Here is an 8,444-nt window from a genome sequence, read left to right as displayed (position 1 = left end):
CTGCCTTTGAAATTCATTTAAAAATAACTGTTTCCAAATGAGCAGGTAAAGGCATTGTTGAATGCACCGGATGATGCAATTGGAGATAGGAAAAGCTGAGGGCTTTTTACACTTGCACGACTCAGTCATCATGCAGATCCCATAGGTGCCTGTTGAGCAGAGAAACAGCACTGATTTGATTCAGAAGACTGGACCTATAATTCTGGCTCTATCATCAATTATATTTGAAGTCTTGAACATGTCATTTCACCATGTGGGGATTTATCTTCGGGTGGTAAAAATAGGGTGGTGGCGCACTAGTTTATTAGTTGACAATTATGAGCACGTCGTACTCTCGTTGATACTGATTTGATTCAGGGTCTTGTTTGAGGTCATAAATCGTTTGAGAACCTTCTCATCAGCGTTTGGGATCTAAATTTATTTTAAGAAAATGCTATACAAATGCTTAGAAAATGAGATTGAGGACTGTTCTTATGTAGCAGGAATTTCACGCTTGATGCATTAATAATTTGCAGAGGTTTGTTCTTGAAATCCAATCTGTGAACCTCTGTGGGATTATATATTCTCCAGAGGCTCTCTTATAAATTACCATGAATTGGACAGTTAGGAACCTACACGTTGATTCATGACCAGACCTGGTAGATTAGCAAATTATTTATAGCTGTATTCTCTGAGGCAATTGCAACCCTTTCACTATCCACTAAAGCATTCTACGTGTAGAAGATTGGAACAATCGCTAAAAAGATGTCATTTGAAACTGTTCTGAGACTGGGCATCTCAAACTTTAACACGCACAAACCACCTGGGGATCTTGTTAAAATGCAAGTTCTGAGTCAGTAGGTCTGCGATGGGGCCTGAGACTGTGCATTTATAGCAAGTTCCTAGCTTAAGCCACAGCTGCTGGTCCACAGACAGCCCTCTGAGCAGCGAGGCACTAAGGGATTGGGTAAAATGTGTATGGATTTCGTATCAATTATAAGTCAGTTTGCCCATTATCAAGATAGACTGTACACCACTTCCAAAACACACTACCTGAGCTAACAGGAGAAGGATCTCTTTCCAAATGGCACATCAATAGAATGGCATGTTTCAACTTTAAATATTCATGACTTGTCTTCCTCTTGTTTCTTTCAAGCGTTTTGACATTTACTTAAGTAATTACTGTCACTTTCAAATGGCGGCCCATATTTTTGTCCTTTGTAAATCCTCCTCTGTTATTATTCATGCCTTTGTTCCATTTCCACTCTTGGAAGCTGCCTTTATCTGGTTTGCCAGGTGGATTCTGCACATATTCGGAATTAATCTCCATGGCCCATCAGAGTGTAGCCAACTTCATTTAATCAAGGGAAGAACCAGGGAGGGAGACAGTGACTGGGAGGAGAGATTGGGAACCTGATGACCACGGCTGCTTATCCTGATCAGACGAAACAAAAAAGCCACTTTCCGCTCACGTCTTCTTAGAACTAGCAATGCCAGAATCTTAATGTGTTTTGCTAAAGCCCTTGCAAAGAGTTATCTTCTAGACACACAGATTGACATGTTAGCTTCATGCGGTCTTTGTTTCCCAAGATTATCTATATTACAAAATATTTCAGAACTGACAAATTGTCTTCCTCTTTGTGAGTCCATTTGGGAGCTGAGTGGTGGGAGACACTTAGAGGGAAAGGGAAGTGACATGTGCTCCTAATTGTGCTAAAATCTCTAAATTTATTATTAATCCTCTAAGCCTATTTAGTGTATTTAACACATAGCCAGTTACGCGTGAATCTCATGAATGGCTGATTTTTTTATTAAAGGAAAAAGTCATTTTCTGATTAAGAGGCGCTTCCTCTTTTAATGAAAAGTCTTTTGGTTCTGCTCTACAGAAATAAATCATCAAAGCTCTCTCGGTAATGGCTGTAAATATTTTGTACTTGTGCACTTTTAAAATAAAAGTTGAAGTCATTTTAAAGTCGATCAATTCGTCTTTGCCAAGGTTAAGTACATTTGGGTATTAGCATGCTATTGCATAATACAGTGAGCTGGCAGAACAGAAAGTAATCAGCCAAGTTTAAAAATGCTCATAGATTCTTTATTTCCTGGTGACCTTGAGGCAGGCAATTAACAAATGCTTTACATTTTAATTTTGCAGGTAAAGAAAGCCAGAAGGGGTTAACTAAGTCCAAGATCTGAGTGAGTCAGATGGACGGTGCAGAAGCTACTGTTTTATGGTCTCTGTCACTGTAGCAGTTGAATTTTGGGGAAAATTATATTGGAAAAAAATGACTTCCTGATCATTTTTCTTCACCACTGATAATATACATTGTTTTTTCTCCTGGCAGGCATTATGCCTCCTTCTTTTTCCCAAGAGACAAAAGAGCAATCCTCAGAGGTAGCTTTTTGTTATGTAACTCACTACTGTGGAGTGTGAGTACCCACATGCAGTAGCGTGTAAAACACCTCCCACCCTATTGTAAGTGGCAGAATAACACACACACACACACACACACACACACACACACACACACACACACCCTTTGCAATCAGAACTTTCAGATTCTGCCAGACTTCATTTGGAATCGTCAAGGTTGTGTGTGTGACATCAATGAGTGTGCCTGTTAGGGAGAGAGGGTTCTCTGTGGGGTGTGCTGATGTCTTGCTCTGAAATGACTTCAGGGCTAATGCCCTGACTCCTTCCTCTGGGACCACAAATCCATCCTGGCACACATCTGCAGGGGGAAAAAATAGCTCATAGTTTCACTGACTCAGGTGCAGCCTCTTTTGGCAGCCTCTGGGCCACTTTAGGTGCGGTCTGCCACCTGCATGCTTGTGAACATCACAGAGCAGAGAGAGAACACAGCGCTACTGCTCAAGATGCCCTTTGCTGGGCTCATTTCCATGCTGCTTTGATAATCTTTTGAGTCCTCCTTTCCATATAATCTCTCCACTCTTGAAATGGCTGAAATCGACTCTGTTTACCTTATTTAATATGATGCATGCTATTAAGAATTGCTTATATGTGGTTAATCTTCTTTCCCCTTTACTCAGATCCTCATGTGAGATGTTTTATTTTCATTTCCGAGTGATCTAACACTTGCGATTTGGCACCGCCAGTTGGTCAAGTGATCAATAATCTGTAAAGCATAACAATTTACTAAGGAAGCTTGCTATTTACACGGGCCTTTAATGCACTACTGCAAGGGGCAGGAGGTGTGGAGCAAGGAGGTATTATATTATCTGTTTGCTCTGTGATGCCTCTCTGTGGTGAGCATACTAATACTGGAGAAAATTACATTGGAAAAAAATGATCTCTTTAGAATTATTCCCTAATATTGATTCAGATACCAGTGAATGATATCTGATAATAGAAAGAAAATTCATGGGGCGCCTGGGTGGCTCAGTCAATTAAGCATCCAACTCTTGATCTCAGCTCAGGTCTTGATCTCAGGGTCCTGAGTTCAAGCCCTGTGTTGGGCTTCACACTGGGCATGGTATCTACTTAAAAAAAGGAAAAGAAAACTCATTCATTCTATGATTTTTTCCATCAGAGATTGGGGGGTTTTATAAAATGAGGCCTGACATGGGAATAATAAACTTAAGTGTCTATTCCATAAACGGAATAATGCCTTGTGGTCCACATCACACCCTTGAAGTGGTCCTGGTGGTGTCACTTCAAAACTAGATGATTAGAGGGACGCCTGGGTGGCTCAGTCGGTTAAGCGGCTGCCTTCGGCCCAGGTCATGATGCCAGGGTCCTGGGATCGAGTCCCACATCAGGCTCCTTGCTCGGCGGGGAGCCTGCTTCTCCCTCTCTCTCCCTCTGCTTGTGCTCTGTCAAATAAATAAAATCTTAAAAAAAAAAAAACTAGATGATTAGAATTATAGTCCAAATTGTCATTTATTTTCTTTCTGATCCTACTTAAGAACTCTTTGGCTACTCATAAGTCATGAAAATAGAAAATATGTTTTCTTCATTGCTCTACTTTTACATTTATATCTACATTCTATCTAAATTAATTTTGTGTATGGTGTGGGGTAGTGGACAAGATTCATTGTTTTTTCCATTTGGATATTTAAATAATCCAGGGCCATTTATTAAAAAGATCCTTTGCCCCGTTGCACCAAAGAATCAATTTTGTCATAAGTCATGTGACTCTATATCGGTGGGTCTGTTTCTAGACTCTCTATTTTGTCTCAATGGTTCACTTGTCTCTCCTTGTACCAGTACCACATGGACTTAATTGCTTTAGCTTTATATAAGCCTTGATATCCTCCAGCTCTATGCTTGAAGATTGGTATGGATAAATAAACTGGACAACTTAGAAGAAATGAGTAAATTCCTAGAAACATACAATCTTCCAGAACTAGACCAAAAAGAAATGACAAATCTGAACAGATTGGCTGCAAGTAATGAAACTGAATCAGTAATTTAAAAAACTACCAGAAAACAAAAGTCTAAGACCAGATGGATTCACAGGTGAATTCTACCAGACATTTAAAGAAAAGTTAACACCCATTCTCCTTAAACTATTCCAAATAATAGAAGAAGAACGAAAGCTTCTAAACACATTCTATGAGGCCGGCATTACCCTGATACCAAAACCAGACAAAGACACTACAACAAACAAAAACTACAGGCCAATATCCCTGATGAACACAGATGTAAAAATCCTCAACAAAATAGTAGGAAACTACATGCAACAATACATAAAAAGATTATTTACCACAATCATGTGGGATTTATTCTAGGGTTGCAAAGATGGTTCAATATTGACAAATCAATCAATGTCATATACCACATCAACAAGACAAAGGATAAAAATCATAGGATCATCTCAACAGATGCAGAAAAAGCATTTGACAAGATTCAACATCATTCATGACAAAAACTTTCAACAAAGTGGGGTTAGAGGGAACATAGCTCAAAATAATAAAGGCCATATATTAAAAACCCACAGCTAACATCATACTCAATGGTGAAAAACTGAGGGCTTTTCCTCTAACGTCAGAAACAAGACAAGGATGTCTACTCTTACCACTTTTATTCAAGATAGCAATGGAAATCCTAGCCACAGCAATCAGATAAGAAAAAGAAATAAGGGGTGTCCATATTGGTAACAAAGAAGTTAAATTGTCACCATTTGTAGACAACAGGATACTATACATAGAAAAGCCTAAAGATTCCACCAAAAACCTATTAGAAGTAATAAATAAATTCAGTAAAGTGGCAGGATACAAAATTTATACCCACAAATCAGTAGTGTTTCTATACACTAATAATGAAGTATCAGAAAGAGAAATTAAATAAACAATACCATTTACAACTGCACCAAAAAGAATAAAATACCTAGGAATAAACATAACGAAGCAGATGAAAGACTTGTACTCCAAAAACTATGAAACTCTGATGAAAGAAATGGAAGAGGACACAAACAAATGGAAAGATATTCCATGCTCAGGGAGTGCAAGAATTAATATTGTTAAAATGTCCATATTACCCAAAGCAATCTACAGATTCAATGCAATCAAAATGCCAACAGCATTTCTCACAAAACTAGAATAATACTAAAATTTGCGTAGAATCACAGAAGACCCCAAATTGCCAAAGCAATCCTGAGAAAGAAGAAGAAAGCTAAAGGTATCACAATACCTTTACTACAGAGGTGTAGTAATTAAAACAATATGGTACTGGCAAAAAAAAAAAAAATAGACACATAGATCAATGGAACAGATTAGAGACCCCAGAAATAAACCCACCCTTATGCGGTCAATTAATTTATAACAAAGGAGGCAAAAATATACAACGGGAAAAATACAGCATTTTCTATAAATGATGCTGAGAAAACTGGATGGCTACATGTAAAAGAAGACACTGGACCACTTTCTAACACTGTACACAAAAATAAACTCAAAATGGATTAAAGACCTAAATGTGAGACCTGAAACCATAAAAATCCTAGAAGAGAACATAGATAATAATTTCTTTGACATCAGCCAACATTTTTCTAGATATGTCTCCTGAGGCAAGGGAAACGAAAGCAAAAATAAACTATTGGGACTACATCAAAATAAAAAGCTTTTCTTAAAAAAAGATTTTATTTATTTATTCATGAGGGACAGAGAGAGAGAGAAGAGACAGAGGCAGAGGGAGAAGCAGGCTCCCCGAGGAGCAGGGACCCCGATGTGGGGCTTGATCCCAGGACCCTGGGATCATGACCTGAGCCGAAGGCAGATGCTTAACAGACTGAGCCACCCAGGCACCCCAAAATAAAAAGCTTTTGCACAGCAAAGGAAACCATTAACAAAACAAAAAAGACAGCCTACTGAATGACAGCAGATATTTGCAAATGAATATCTGATAAGGAATTAATAGCCAAAATATATAAAGGGCTATACAACTCAACACCAAAAAAACAAACAACCCAATTAAAAAATGGGAGAGGACCCTAATAGATATTTTTCCAAAGAAGATATCCAGATGGCCAACAGACACATGAAAAGATGGTCAACATCACTCATCTCAGGGATCAAATCAAAACCACAATGAGATATCACCCCACATCTGTTAGAATGGCTAAAATTAAGAAGACAATAAACAACAAGTGTTGGCAAGGATGTGGAGAAAAAGGAACCTTCATGCACTGCTGGTGGGAATGTAAGTTGGTACAGCCACTGTGGAAAACAGCATGGAGATTCCTCAGAAAACTACAAATAGAAATACCATATGATCTAATAATTCCACTATTGGATATTTACCCAAAGAAAATGAAAATCTGAAAAGATATATGCACCCTCTATATTTATGGCAGCATTATTTACAATAGCCAAGATATGGAAGAAACCTAAGTGTCCACCCATAGATGAATGGATAAGGAAGATGAAGTATACATACACACACACACACACACACAAATATTATGCAGCCATAAAAAAGGATGAGATCATGCCACTTGAGACAAGATGGATGGACCTAAAGAGTATTATGCTAAGTGAAATAAATCAGACTGAGAGAGACAAAGACTATATGATTCCAGTGGAATCTAAAAAAATGAATAAACAGACAAAAAGTAGAATCAGACCTATAAATGCAGAGAACAAACTGATGGTCCCAGAAGGGGAAGGGGGTCGGAGTTGGGCACAATGGGGGGAGGTCAGTGAGAGGTAACAGGTTTCAGTTATGGAATGATTAAGTTGTGGGAATAAACAGCACAGCACAAGGAATACAGTCAATGATCTTGTAATAGCAGTGTAATGCAACAAATGGTAGCCACACTTGTAGTGAACATAGCATAATGCATAAACTATTCAAATCGCTAAGTTGTACACCTGAAACTAATGTAACATTGTGTGTCCACTATCCTCAAATAAGAGAAACAGAAAAACCTGGTGGTTGCCATAGGGGACGTGGGTGAAAGAGATAAAGGAGATTAAGAGTACAGTTATCCTGATGAGCACTGAGAAAAGTATAGAATTGCTGAATCACTATATTGTACACCTGAAGCTAATATAACACTGTATATTAATTATACTGAGAATATTATGCTAAGCAAAGTAAGTCAGTCAGAGAAAGACAAATTCCATATGACTTCGCTCATATGTGGAACTTAAGAAACAAACAAGCATAGGTAAAAAAAAGAGAGAGAGAGAGAGAGAGAGGCAGACCAAGAAACAGACTCTTAACTTAGAGAACAAACTGATGTTATCAGAGGGGAGGTGGGGGGATGGAGGAAAGAGGTGATGTTGATTAAGGAGGGCACTTGTTGTGATGAGCACTGGGTGTTGTATGTAAGTGTTGCATCACTATATTGCGCACCTGAAACTAATATTACACTGTGTTAACTGGAATTTAAAAACTTAAAAAATATATACTTCAATTAAAAAGAAAAGGGGGCGCCTGGGTGGCTCAGTTGGTTAAGCGACTGCCTTCGGCTCAGGTCATGATCCTGGAGTCCCGGGATCGAGTCCCGCATCGGGCTCCCTGCTCAGCAGGGAGCCTGCTTCTCCCTCTGACCCTCCCCCCTCTCATGTGCTCTCTGTCTCTCTCATTCTCTCTGTCTCAGATAAATAAATAAAATCTTTAAAAAAAATAAAAAAGAAAAAAATAAAAAGAAAAGGAAGAATTAAAAAGAAGACAATGATAAAATAGATGAACTTTCATCAAACATGGCTCTTACTAAAATTTTTCTAACTTAATCTATAAAATGCTCAAGACGTTAACATCGTATCACTGGCGTAGGTTAAAGGGGCTCATTCTATTTTTGAACTTGATCTTAATTAATAAAAAACTACATATTGTAAAGAAACAAACAGAAGATTGGCATGGATATTCTTCACCTTTGCATTTCCATATACATTTTACAGTCAGTTTGTGCATTTTCACACTGATTGAGATTGTGTCAAATCTATACTTCAATTTGAAAAGAAATAGTATCTTTACAATATCGAATCTTCTAATCCACAAATAG

Source organism: Leptonychotes weddellii, chromosome X, assembly GCF_054177405.1.
Source record: "Leptonychotes weddellii isolate Sample4059 chromosome X, ASM5417740v2, whole genome shotgun sequence".
In the NCBI taxonomy this organism is placed as follows: Eukaryota; Metazoa; Chordata; class Mammalia; order Carnivora; family Phocidae; genus Leptonychotes; species Leptonychotes weddellii.
The sequence above is the reverse complement of the archived record's forward strand: the minus strand, read 5'-3'. Positions refer to the sequence as shown.